Consider the following 14,593-nt stretch of genomic DNA (forward strand, 5'->3'; position numbering starts at 1 on the left):
ATATACTGGATCTCTGAAAAGATTTTCTAAGCAGAAGAAACAGAGTATTTTAGCTAGAGAGACTGTGAAAGCGGAAGGAAGGATTGTTGCACCTAGGAGTGCAGAGACCCATGGAGGGGGTTTTCATTCTGTATATCTGTATTTTTATGACAGGGGAATGCCTTCGTCCTACAACTATAGATGGGCAATGAGAAACAAAGCCTGTGAACATGGTCCAGATAGATGGTTTAGAGGTTTGTATGTTAACAGAATGGTTTGCAGGATAAAAGGCCATCAATAGGGGCTGGAGAGATGGCTCAGAGGTTAAGAGTGTTGCCTGCTCTTCCAAAGGTCCTGAGTTCAATTCCCAGCAACCACATGGTGGCTCACAACCATCCGTAATGGGGTCTGGTGCCCTCTTCTGGCCTTCGGGCATACACACAGACAGAATATTGTATACATAATAAATAAATATTTTTTTTAAAAAAAGGCCATCAATAAGTTGGCTGTGGTCATAAACAGATGGAAGTCAAGAAAGCAGGATCTACCCAGCAAATAAGGTTTGTGCTCCATACAGAGTAAGTCATCACAGGGAGAAGAGGGGTAAGCTTGGTAAAACTAGAAAAGAGGCCAAAGGAAGATGAGGTTTTTCTTTTTTCCCATGTTATTTTAGGGATCCCACCAGACACATCCAAGGAGAGTTGTGGGTTTGTAATGACGTGGAAAGATCTGAAGTCAGTACTAGAATCTGGAAACATTTCCTATGTAGCTCATGATTAAAAACAGGGAGATTTGTTGAGGCTACACCTGTGCTCAACGTTTGTCAGAAATAGAAAGGAATAGAAGACAAAGTACTTATTTAGGAAAAAGGTATAACGTTGGCTCAGAGTTCTGAATGCATGAGGCCATGATGTGGGTGACTCAGCAGTTTCCTGAGTCACCATGGGCAACCCAAGCAGAGCCCCAGTGGGCAATCGCCTGAGTTGGCACTGGCAGAGGCTCTGAGGCAGGTACAGAGTCTGGGGCCAACTTCCATGCTTATGCTCATAGGAAGGAATGAAAAGATTCTTAGGCTAAATCCTGCTGGCAGAATCAGCAAGTGGAACTATGCAATTGTTAAAGCTTTTGCTATAATCTCATGAACGCTTGTTTGATTTTTATGCTTGGTCCTTGAAAAGTGTGAAAGAACTCTAATTGGCCTATAACTTTAGGAACTGTGCCGACTATTCATTTTAGTGCCAAAGGGTATTCATTCCCCAACTGTATGCCACCAAATAATTTAAAATAGCTTATGTTATGTTTCAAACTGTTGACTTTAATTTATACAGTCTTCTGCCAAGAATTAGCTAATGAATGCCAACCAGACAGACTCTCCCAAGCTTAGATAGTAGCTCTGGGATTTACCTTAGGAACCTGGTTACTAAATGAGCTCAGTGAAGTTGGTACAGTTATCCGCTCAGTGATAAACATACCAAAGCATATCTGTTAAATTTGGGGGTTAATTAATAATTTGCAAATATATTACATATTACTGAAATAAAGAAAAGTCAGAGAGTGAAACAGTAGAAATAGGTCATTTAATCACACTTTAAAAGTATATATTTAAAAAGAAACCATACATTCAACTGATAACAGGGCTGCATCTGTCCAGTCTGTACAGGAGACATCAGCTGTAAATGTACACTTTTTAATAAGAAAAGTTCTTTACACTTAGAAATATGTTTAATAAGCCCTAGCAAACAAATATAGATCTGTTTTTACTGCTGTGATCCCGGGAGAGGGAGAGAGGAGACAAAGCCACTGTCCAGGGAGCACCAACTTCAGCTACATAGCTAGCCAAGGGTGATGGGCAGTGTGGTACCCATTGCCTTCCTGATAAGGACATACATGCTGGCGAAGGCCAGAGCACCAGAGAGTCACAGCAGCTGTAGCTCTGTCAACCCACAGGACATGAATCTATCATACTAAGGAGACACATAGATCCTTTATTAGGTCTGCGGGTCCCAAGTCGTTGCTGTCTAGAAGGGTGTTAGAGCTCCCTAGAAATGGTTATAGCCTTATCCTCTAAGGTGCTGCCCCTTCTCCCAGCAGACACAAATGGAAACAGAGGCCAGACTTAGGACCCAGGGCTCAGCTCCTATGGCCACCTGTGTGGCATCAATTACATGTCCTACAGATATTTCTCTTAGTCTGGACACCTGTGTGTCATCAAGTACACATCCTACAGACATTTCTCTTGGTCTGTGCAGAATTAGCCCTGCTTTTCAGTGCAGAGCATAAACACCTCATGGTGGTCTCGTGCAAGAGTGTCAGGCAGGACAGCTGTCACTGAAATGAAACCTGATCTACCAGACTGGAATTCTGGAGTCCTTGGGTTTCTAAGAGAAAGGCCCTGGCTTCAGACCTAAAGCCTAGTAGTCTGGAAAATGTCTTAGCGTTTCCTTCAGAGGAGGTCATAATTTTAGATGTAGTGCTCAAAAAGGCATACGGAAAGTAGAATTGTTGGTAAAATAAGAACAAGATAAAAGGTGAAGATCCCGTGCTCTGATTAGTTTTATTTTGCAGTGTGTTTTGCTTTGGTTTTTGACCACTTGACACACGCTAGCCATTTGAGAAGAGGAAACTTCTGCTGAGAAATTGCGCCCCCACCAGGCTTACCAGTAAGCAAGACTCTGGAGACTTTTTCTTCATTAATGATTGATGTGGGAGGCTCCAGCCTACCACTCTGTGTTGTGTTACCACTGGGCAAGTGGTCTTAGATGGTATAAGAAAGCAGGCTGAGCCAGCAATGGAGAACGAACCAGTAAGTGGCATTCTTCCATGGTTTCTGCTTCAGTTCCTGCTTCCAGGTTCCTGCTTTGAGTTTCTGTCCTTACTTCCCTTCATAATATGAGCTGTAAATTAAAATAAACCTTTTTCCCCCTAAGCTGCTTCCAGTCATTGTGGGTTTTTTTATATAATTTTTTATTGAGCTATACATTTTCCCCATTCTCTACCTTCCTCTCCTCTCCCCGTCTACCTTCCCCACTGCCCCTTCAAACTCCCAGTTTACTCAAGTGAGCTTATTTTTTTCTCCTTGCGTGGCAAATCCCTGTATATCTCTCTTAGGGTCCTTCTTGTTGTCTAGGTTTCTGGAGTTATAGGCTAGTTATCCTTTGCTTTATGTCTAATAACCACTTATGACTGAGTACATATTATATTTGTCTTTCTGGGTCTGGGTTACCTCACTCAGTATGCTTTTCTTCTAGTTCCAGCTGTTTGCCTGCAAATTTTCTTGTTTTTTTTTTATTGATTTTTATGTACATTTTTCTCTGCTCCCCTCCCTGCCTTTCCCCTCTCCTTCAACCCTCTCCCAATTTACTCCGAAGATCTTGTCTTTTTCTACTACCCATGTAGATTAGATTATGTATGTCTCTCTTAGGGTCATCTTTGTTGTCTAGGTTCTCTGGGATTGTGATTTCTTGGCTGGTTTTCTTTGCTTTATGTTTAAAAACTACTTATGAGTGAGTACATGTGATATTTGTCTTTCAGTGTTTGGGTTACCTAACTCAAAATGATGTTTTTTCTAGCTCCATCCATTTGCCTGCAAAATTCAAGATGTCATTATTTTTTCTGCTGTGTTGTACTCCATTGTGTAAATGTACTACATCTTCCATATCCATTCTTCGGTCAAGGGCATTTAGGTTGTTTCCAGGTTCTGGCTATGACGAACAATGTGGCTATGAACATAGTTGAACACGGATCCTTGTGGCACGATTGAGCATCCTTTGGATATATACCCCAAAGTGGTATTGCTGGGTCTTGAGGAAGGTTCTTTCCTAATTTTCTGAGAAATCGCCACATTGACATCTAAAGGGGCTGTACCAGCTTCCATTCGCACCAGCAATGCAGGAGTGTTCCCTTTTCCCCACAACCTCTCCAGCATAAGTTGTCATCAGTGTTTTTGATCTTGGCCATTCTTACAGGTATAAGATGGAATCTCAGAGTTGTTTTGGTTTGCATTTCTCAGATGAATAAGGATGTTGAACATTTCCTAAAGTGTCTTTCAGCCATTTTAGATTTCTCTGTTTCTTTAAATTTTTTAAAAATATTTATTTATTTATTATATGTACAACATTCCTTCCATGTGTGCTTGCAAGCCAGAAGGGGGGCACCAAGTCTCATTATAGATGGCTGTGAGCCACCATGTGGTTGCTGGGAATTGAACTCACGACCTCTGGAAGAGCAGTCTATGAGCCATCTCTCCAGCCCCTTCTTTGAATTTTTTGTTTTTCTTTTTCTCCACTTCTTTAAGAGAATTTTTCATTTCTTTTTAAGGGCCTCAATCATCTTCATATATTTATTTTTAAGGTCATTTTCTTCTGCTTCATCTGCATTAGAATGTTTAGGTCTTGCTGTTGCCAAACCACTAGTTTGTGGTGGTGTCATTTTGCTCTTTATGTTGTTGAGTGTGTTCTTGCCCTGTGGTCTACCCATCTCTTCCTCCAATAGGAACAGGTGGAACCTGTGTTTCAGGGGGGTCACATTTCCTCCAGCTGATGTAGCTGGAAAATGTGGCTCCATCCAGCACTCCTCCAAGTGTAAGCAGGGCAGAGCCTTCAGTGATCGTTCCTCCAGGTGCCTTTGGTCCCAAAGCTCAGATGGTTGTTCCTCCAGGTGCAGACATGGATGAGGATGAAGTGCCAGTGGTCAGATAATTTCTGGAGGGCACTGCTGTCATCATGACCCACTATGCTGCTGAGGCATCTCCTGTTGGGCTGCCAAATTAACTCTTCTTCAAACACCTTCTTTGAGGAATGTATGCTCAAATTTGACCCATTTTATGGTTGAATTGTTTGTCACGTTACTGAGTTAGGAGAAGTCTTCTTATGTTCTACTTCAGAAATAATCTGTGGATGTATTCCTTTAGTCTATACTGTCCTCTTGGCTCACATCCAACTTAAATAAACTGGTTTTCACTGTAAAATTCAGTGTTATTGTTGTTTTTAATGGTATTCACAGAGGTCATTGTGTCTTACCACAACAATAGAAAAGAAGCGAAGATACCCTGTGTGGTGGTTTGAAAGAAAATGACCTCCAAAATGAGTGGCACTATTAGGAGGTGTGGCCTTGTTGGAGGAAGTGTGTCATTGTGGGTGCATGTTCTGAAGTCTCTTTTGCTCAAGCTTACCTCTGTGTGACACTGGAATTGCTTCCTTTTTGTCTGCAAGCCAAGATGTAGGACACTCAGCTACTTCTCCAATATCATATCTGCCTGCACACCACCATGTCATACCATAATGATAATGGACTAAACCTCTGAAAATGTAAGCCACTGTAATTTAATGTTTTTTTTTTTTTATTTTTAAGGTTGCTTTGGTCATAATGTCTCTTCCCAGTAACAGAAATCCTAACTAAGACACCCTGTGAGCATTATTTTCTAACCAAGGTTCTCATGCCAAATACCACATTTGAACAACATTAGGTTTGTAGCAGAGAGATAAAGGAGAAGCCTGCTCTTTTACTCACAGTCTCATTTTTCAGGGAGTCTTCGGGAGCTGCTGCCTATTTTTGATCCTGTTATCTTTGTACCACTGAGTTATTACTCATAACCTTCCCAGACACACTCTTGATAGAAAATCCTTCTGAAATGATGAAAATTCTACTACATGCCAAGCATTCCCGTCCTGATATAGCAAGTTCCCATCCTCCTTTTTCCATCCTCCCCAAATTCCCTTTCTTACTTACTTACTTCTAAACTTAATTTTTTTCATGCTTTCAGTTGAGTTGAACAGGGGGAAATTTAAGTTGAAATAACTTGCAAAAGGATTATGATTAAACAAAGTTATAAACCATAAAAAAGAAAAGCATGTTTAAAACTGATCATCTCTAAATGGGACACTCATAAGTGAATGCTACAATACTTAAGATCAAAATTTGGTGTGTCCCTTAAACTCATGTCAGACGTAGGTCTGAAGAAATTATTCTGTGTAGCCGCCTTTAATCCCAGCACTCAGGAGGCAGAGGCAGGTGGTTCTCTGTGAGTTTGAGGCCAGCCTGGTCTACAAGAGCTAGTTCCAGAGAAACCCTGTCTCGAAAATCAAAATAAAAAAAAAAGAAATTATTCTGTGTAAGTAAACAGACGATAAATATGAAAGATGTTTAAAGACAGAAAGTGAACTGACCATGCCAGAATGAGAAAACAAATAATGAAAATATCCTATTGTAATGTAGAAGAGACGTGCATTACTGTTACATTACATTAGCAAGTAAACAATAGAACGCACGGGAGCTCCTGAGAGAGGGTTCAAGTTGTTTAGTATAAAAATAATCAGGCAGATAAAGCACTATTAGACCACCAAGACATCACAATAGTAAATAAGCATTGTAGGTAAAATTCTCTAGGTGTTCAGAAGAGTAATTGAAAATGGGTTAATACACAGATTTAAGAATTTCCCCATGCAGATAACAAGAGCAGGGGTAATCTTCCAGGGAGCAGCCCCTAATTGGCTATTCAATACCAAGGGATCATCCCTGAAAAACATGTACATGCAAGCAACACTTAATGGTTTCATCAGGTTGTATTTATACATTTATATGTACCTACATAACAAAGACAAGGAGACCAGGAATTTGAGGAGTTTGCCCATGAAAGGAGTTGGAGAAAGGAAAGAGAATGGAAGGATATGATATGATTATGTTTTAAAATACATAAAAATACCCTGTCTTAGTGCTGTTCTATTGCTGTGAAGAGACAATATGACTAAGGCATGCCTTATAAAAGCAAACATTTAATTGAGAACTTGCTTACAATTTTAGAGGGCTAGATTAACATCATAGCAGGGAGCATGGGAGGTGAGAGCTTTATATCCTGACTTCAGGCAGAGAGAGAGAGAGAGAGAGAGAGAGAGAGAGAGAGAGAGAGAGATTGACTGTGGTGTGGACTTTTGAAACCTCAAAGCCCACTCCTAGTGACACTCCTTCTCCTACAAGGTCATACATACCCCATCAAGTTCATACTCCAATCCTTCTCACACGGTCCCATTACCTGAGGACCAGACATTCAAGCATATGAGCCTATCTGGACCACTCTAATTCAAACTCTGTAAGAGTCCTTATGCTAGCCTGGCTGGCTATAAGAGTCATTTTTGTCAACAATTTGGCACTGACAAGAAGTAAAAAATTACTATCAGACCCACGGACCAGTAATACTCTGGTAAGTTTCTAGCCAGTACTCTTCCATGGTACCCAATAATACCCTCCAGAGACTTCTGACCAGTGCTATTCTCAGATATCTGACCATTACCTTTCAAAGGTACTGACCAGTGCTCTTTTAAGCTAGCCATAACACCCTCCAAGGCAGCCAAGTGTATCTTCCAAGTTTCCCAGCCAGTATCCTCCCCAGGATTCCTGTACTCCTTGAAGGCCCCTTCTTGTGCCCTCTCAAGATACTCAGCCAATGCCATTCAACGGTATCCAACCTGAGCTTTGGCAGACCCTGGGTTTTATGGCGATGCTTGGTTAATCTTTGACTAGGCCACTACCCAGTGTGGTGTGTGGCTCTTCCACATGTTTTGATATGTTTATTTATATTATTATACAATGATCCAAATACCACAGTGTGAAACCAGACTGTCTTCAGCATAAATTCTATTGGGGCCAACAAACTCAACAGAGGGTAGAGAGGAAGGAGGGAGGGAGACTATAAGGAGGTTTGCTGAACTCTTGGAGTGATCTTTGCAATTTTCATACTTGTGTGCTCCAATGTTGAATGTTTCTCCCTAGAAAGCTTCCACACTTCAACACAACCTGTAAATAAAAAGAAATCCATCTTAAGTGACCCTTTTTCCTGAGTGGACAAAGACACAATGCACTCACACTACTTCATGACCAGAAATTTCTGCAAACCTGGATCCCAAATTTCATCTGTGTCATGTTTTGAATATGAAATGCCCCCATAGGCGTTGCATTTGCACACTTGGTCCCCAGCTGGTGGCACTATTTGGAAACGTTATGGACCTCCGAGGAGGTGGAGAATAAGCCATCTTCCCTTTACTGCCTGTTGCCAAATAAAGCTAATAGCTAAGGCTCTACCTAAAAGCGAAGCCAACACTATCTATTTCTCTGGAACTTTCTAGAGTGTAAATCCCAGATGTCTACATCATGTGACACAGAGTGCCCTACAGGAGGACTCTTTGTCTAGGGCCTGACATCTCAGTGATCTCTGGACACCTTTTGGGTCTCATGTAAGTCTCTGATCATGAGCTTTGCCCTTTAGAGCTGCTCTGCTATAGACCTGTGTCTAATGAATACTGTATCTTCTGTCTCCAGTCCTGTCTGTGTATCTCACCACCAGCAGCAGCCACTGCAGCAATGGGCTTCTTCTTTTTTGTTTTTGTTTTTTTTTTTTTTTTGGTTTTTTTCAAGACAGGGTTTCTCTGTGGCTTTGGAGCCTGTCCTGGAACTAGCTCTGTAGACCAGGCTGGCCTCAAACTCACAGAGATCCGCCTGCCTCTGCCTCCAGAGTGCTGGGATTAAAGGTGTGCCCCACCACCGCCCGGCTAGCAATGGGCTTCTTGAAAGGCAAGCAGTATCCTTATATTCTCAGGGCTTGACCTGCTAACTGAGAGGTTATAAGTACATCAGTGGCATTTGACTGAATGCATGCCAAGTTGGCAAATGAAAGTTTGATAATGCCTGTGCTAAAGTGCTATATCCATATATTTAGTGATACCACTAGAGTTTAATTCAAGAGCTTATTAGGTTCCATGACTATCTATGTAGATAGAAACGTAGATACTCCACTATCTACGCATTCCATCACAAATGTTGGTTGAGGAGCTACTGTATGTTAAATGTCATTCAAGGATCTGTAAACACCGCAGAGAATTAAAAAGGCCAACATCGTGTTCATGTGCTGGTGTAGGGAGTTCTTCTGTTCATGTGTTGCTTTCATTGGTTAATGAATAAAGAAACTCTTTGGACCTGATAGGGCAGAACTTAGGTAGGTGGAGAAGACAGAACTAAATGCTGGAAAGAAGGGCAGAGAGAGAGAAGCCATGGATCTGCCTGAGACAGACGCCGGTTAGAATCTCCAGTAAGCCACAGCTTGTGGCAATACACAGATTAATGGAGATGGGTTAAACTAATATGTAAGAGTTAGCAAATAAGAAGTTAGAGCTAATGGCCAAGCAGTGTTTTAATTAATACAGTTTCTGTGTGGTTATTTTGGGTGTAAACTAGCCGGGCAGCCAGGACAAACAAGTGGCCTCTCCTTACAACATTGTGCAGATTTACTGAGGAGCCGAGTGGAACCATATCTGATTCTGATAGTGTTAGTGTGAAGCAAGCCACCCACATGCTGTCCCTTTTCTGAGCTTAGGAAGGTGATGCAAGATGAAGCATTTGGTATTGGTATTCTGGGATGACTTACTAAGGAATCCGATTGAAGGTCATCTGATTTCTGTCATTCCTCAGTGCTTCTTCAAGTCTCTTTGTTGTACGTTTCTGCCCATCTCTGAGGTATTCAGTGTGCCTCTATTATCCCTAAGTTTTCAGAAATACAATCTTTCATCCTTTCTATCTCTTCAAGAATATATTTTAGTGATAAAAGGGTACCAAGTATGTCTTGCTCCCCTGAAGGTGCCACACTACTCACTAAATGAGTCCACATTGCTCAACCCAGGGGAAGCAAGTCTCTAGCTTGCATTCATGCAGAGAAATTGAGAGCCAAATTAGTGCATCAGAATGATAGGAATGGATCTAGGTGCCTGTCTGAGGAACTCAGAAAGGATCGCTTGACTGACAGCATAAATTCGTCCCTATTGATTTCTGCCTTTCCCCTAGTTATTCTAAAGTGATTGTGTCATCTGCCTCCCCCATAATGAGCGCAAATGGAGACAAATATTACCCTCAGCAGACCCCGGGTGTTCTACTGCGACTCATTCTTCCAAGAAAGCAGAGTTCACTTGAATTTATTTTCTTAATTCCATGTGTTACCTGAAAGTGACACAGGATAAGCTCAAGGTAGATTTTACCCTGTGGGGACACAGAGCTTGGGGTGAGTTCAGGAGCACTGACCCATGTGAGCGTCAAGAGTTTGTGACCACAGCAGACGTTCAAGACTCAGGATAGTAGGAATCATTTTAATAATCTAATTAATATCAAAGTATATAAAACAGAAATATCAGCAACTTTTTCCCACGAGGGTGACAGCATGAACCCCCACAATAACACAGAATTTCTGTCCCCCATCAAGGTACAACAGTCTTCACCAAACATGTTAGCAGGTTTAGCAGTGTTCAAAATCTCTGAAAATATGACAGAAACCATGACTGTAATAATGGAAGAAGAACCCTACTTATGACAAATGTTTAGAAAAACTCATAGTGTACCACATGAACTCCGTTACAGCCTGAGAGAACCGTGTGAAACTGTGCACAGAGACCAGCAGAGAAAGTACAAGTGACATGGTGACAAAGCACTGGTTTGCATAGTAAGACTTTTCTTTATGTGAAATTCTATATCATGTTTTATTTCATTGATACTGATATCATGTGTGGTTAGGCCTTGTCAACTTGACACAGACTGGAGTAACTTGGAATAAAGGACCCTCAGTTAAGGAATTTTCTCTATCAGATGGGCACGTGGACAAGTCTGTTGGGCATCTTTTTAAATTAATCCTTGATGTGGAAGGGCCCAGACTACTTGAACTGTGTCATCCTTTGGCAGGTAGTCCTGAGGTGTTTAAGAGAGTAAGCTGAGTCAGGCAGGTTGGCACGCTCTTTTAATTCCAGAACTTGGGAGTCAAGGACAGGTGGATCACTAGTTTGAGGCTAGCCTGTTCTACAAAGCAAGTTCCAGGACAGTTAGGGCTACACAGAGGAACTCTGTCTCAAAAAAAGAAAGACAAGAAAAAAATGACAAGCCAAGTGAGCCATGGAAAGCAATGCAGTGTGCCACGTTTCTCTGCAATTTTTCCTCCAGTTCTTGCCTCCAGGTTCTTGGCTTTTCTTGACAATGTACTATAAACTGTATGATTAAATAAATTATTTTCACCCAAGCTGTTTTAGTCATATTTTTATCACAGCTACAGCACAGCAAATGAGCATAAGTAAAAAATACTTGTAAAGTGTAAAAGTAGGTATGAGTAGTGTTTTCATCCACTCTGCTTTATTCATTATCTTTCCCAAAGTAGCAGAGATCTCTCTTCTGTGCCTCTAAGAAGGTTATAATTATGGTGAAGAGCTTGAAAAACAGTATAAAAAAGACAGTACTGGAAGGTTGTACCTAAGAGCCTTGTTCAATGAGAGTACACTACAGTATAGCTCAATGTGGCATCCACTGTAGAAATAAAAACATTATAAAGTTTGTAATTATATAAGTAGAAAGAATATAGTGGTCTTTTAGTGTGAATGAGGAAGGCATTTTACTATCTGAGGGCGCTGTCTCTTTCTTGTGGCCTTGGTGTTCCTGGCAGGAAATGAAATGCCTTTTGTAAATCTATTCCCTCAGAAGGATTTATGCATGTGTAGTGTATGTGTGTGGGATGTGCATAAGTGCATGGTATGTCCCCACCTGTGTACACGTGGAGGCCAGGGAAGAACACCAACGTTACATCACTGTTTATTCTCTCAAGGTAAGGTCTCTCACTGAAGCTGGAGCTAGGCTGACTGCCAGTAAACCCCAGATACCCGAGTCCCAACAGCACTGGGGTTAAAGTCTTCTTGTGTAGCCATACACAGCTTTTTACATGGACAATGGGGACTTGAATTCAGGTTCCATTACTTATCTAACAAGCATTCTTAGCTGCTAGAACATCTACTCTGTCCAGAAGAGGATGGTGACAATACCAGAGATGTATGCAGGCCTCTTCAGACTATCGCTCTCTCTGAATTCTGGGGAAACAGACTAGAAAATCACTCCTAGAAACTTCCCAAACCCAAGATCTCTGTGGCTAGCCAACACTTGGTCAGTAATGTTAGGTGTGCAAAGGCGAAAGCAGATGCAAACCATCCTTGGGGATGATTTTGGAGATGGGTTTGGACTGAGCACTGCCTTGTTGATCAAAAGGCGGTTTCAAGTCTTACAATGTTTCTCTTGGGAATGTGAAGCTCTGAGGGACTGAGAGCTGAGAGGGCAGGACAGACGAGGAAGACTGACCCTGGGAAAAGACCAGGCTGAGTGCTGTGGAAATTCCCTGTCACAAAGGACTGAACAGAGTGATTACCGAATGCTTGGTTTCAACTATGGGAGCTTCTTCTGGTGCTGTTCTGCAATGTTCTCATTCTGCCATATTTGTCCCAAGACCCTGGTCAATAGCCCAGGAAAGCAGGTTTAGAAAATATATACACACATAATTGATAGCCTTAATGAAGAGAAGACAAAAGACCCGGGTCCTGGCCTGGGTTGTACAATGGGTTGAACAGAAGGGTTGGGGAAAAACAGAGTGTAATAAAATAAGAGTTGGTGAACACCCTTGTGTCTGGTATCATGCAAGGGGAGAGATCTCTAGAATATGATTCAGAGTCATCCGTCCTGACAACAGCCCTCTGAGTAAGGGAGAAGTGGAGGAACCAGTCGTAAGAGCACCAGGCAGAGTCTACTTGGGACGCCCGGTACCAAGTGCCAGCACCAGGCAGCTCTTGTGCTGTGGAAATGAATGTTTTGAGTCAGCCTTAGGAAAATCTGTGCCATGGACCCATGGAAATGTACCGCAAGAAAGTAACCTAAGGAGAAAAGCAATAAAAGCTTGGTAGTTTCAGTAACAATAAGTCAAATATATAATAATAGACATGAGTTTGTCATGTATAGTCACACTTTATTATGTAGTGTAATAGAAAATAAAATGCTAATTATATGACATGCACTAAAATGCATGCAATAGATGTGAAATAAATGTCTTGGTATATTTTCTTAAATATTGATTAAATAAGGGAAAACTATATATATACATTTATACATATATAAATGCAGAATAAAGAGATGTGTAGGAAATACACAGAAATGTTTTTACAAGGCACAGAATGTTAGTAAAATATATAAAATTTCCCTGATGATGTTTGAATGTGACTTGTGTTTGGTTGCAGGACCTCACAGCTATGAAGTAAAGGGTTGACCACACCGAAAAAAAAAAAAATATATATATATATATAATTATTCAGAGTTATTTCAACATTAATATCATTCCATCAGAGTATCTTTAAAGTTCTATACAATATCTATACATTCAGAATAGGTATTACACGGAGTGAAAACACGGGTTAGGAATGCTGTTCACACCTTTACCATGTACCTCTCCATAGGACCTGGATTCTCCTTCCAGCTCCTCCTGTTGTTAGCTATCTCCTTACCCATGAGTAACTTGCTGATACCGTACCATGACAGGAACAGACTCTGGCATGTTCTATCCATGAACCCTTCCTTCTCCCCCCACGCCAATGAAGCCTATGCAAACATCCACAGGGACAGTCAATAGAAATAATTTCTATCTTGCTTTCTGTAACAGAGGCTATCATCTAGAAAGAAACAAAGTATCTTCTAGATTTCCTGATTTTTTTTTTCAAATCAACTTTCCCCTTCAGCTCATGGGTATTATTGGTTATGGGGAAAATGTCTGTACACACAAGAGAAGGGCCAAGAGCATGTAAAATTAGAAGGTTTAAAAAATCTAAAATAAACATCTCTCTTTCTCCGCGTTCCCCCAAAGCTAGAAAACATTAGAAGTCAGATGTTTTGGGAAGAGAAATAAAGTCTCCGAGAGGAATTTATAGTTCGTGAATACCATGGTCTATTTATAGTTGTCCTGAGCCTGGGAAGGTGAGAAGAACTGAAGAAGTGGCTGGGAGTCTTGAGCACCAGTCAACTCATCATGGATCCCAAGTCTTCACAGAGCTCTGCGGAAGCTGGACACCAGGCAGAAAGCCCTGGAAGGTACAGGGGCTTCAGCGCAGTTCTCAATATAGTGGAGAACAAGATACAGACAGGGGCCATACCGGGCACACTGGTTCTGTCTGCAGATGTGCTGTCTGCAGCAAGACCAGCTACCCTCCAACTCATACACTCTTTTCTGCAATTAGTGGTTCAGGGTCTGCCGAGGGAGCTATCATACTGCCTTACCATCTACATGTATTCCCTTTTGAACTGCAGTAATTTATGAATGTCTTAAAAAGTATTCCTCTCCATGTCCTAATTCACTTCAGGCTGTAGCTGAATGCCATCCTTGCCTTTGAATGCGGGGCACTATCATCTGCACCTCTGTGCTTATGTCTTCCTCAAAGCATGCTTTTCCAAGGAAAGTTTCTGATACATTAAGTCAAAGTTACATAAATCTTGTTATACAAAACCTACCAACTTGCTCTTTTAACAATTTGTGCACATTTGTCCAACACCAGTAGGAATAAATATTTGCCACATGACATGTATAGCCCATTAATTTCAAAGCCCTCAGGTATTTCAGCCCCTGGGAGGATATAGAAGCCTTTACACAGACCTGTATACATCTCCCCAAACAATTGAATCTCTGTGTTCTTTATTATACCTAGTATGATGTAAACAGTTCCTGTGCATTTCGGGAATGGTAACAGGTGCAGTTTTATATGAAACATTGTAGATCTATGGCTGGTGGGGGCTGAGG

Source organism: Microtus oregoni, unplaced genomic scaffold (assembly GCF_018167655.1).
Source record: "Microtus oregoni isolate MIOR12 unplaced genomic scaffold, Mior012 000034F_ref0000314, whole genome shotgun sequence".
NCBI lineage: Eukaryota > Metazoa > Chordata > Mammalia > Rodentia > Cricetidae > Microtus > Microtus oregoni.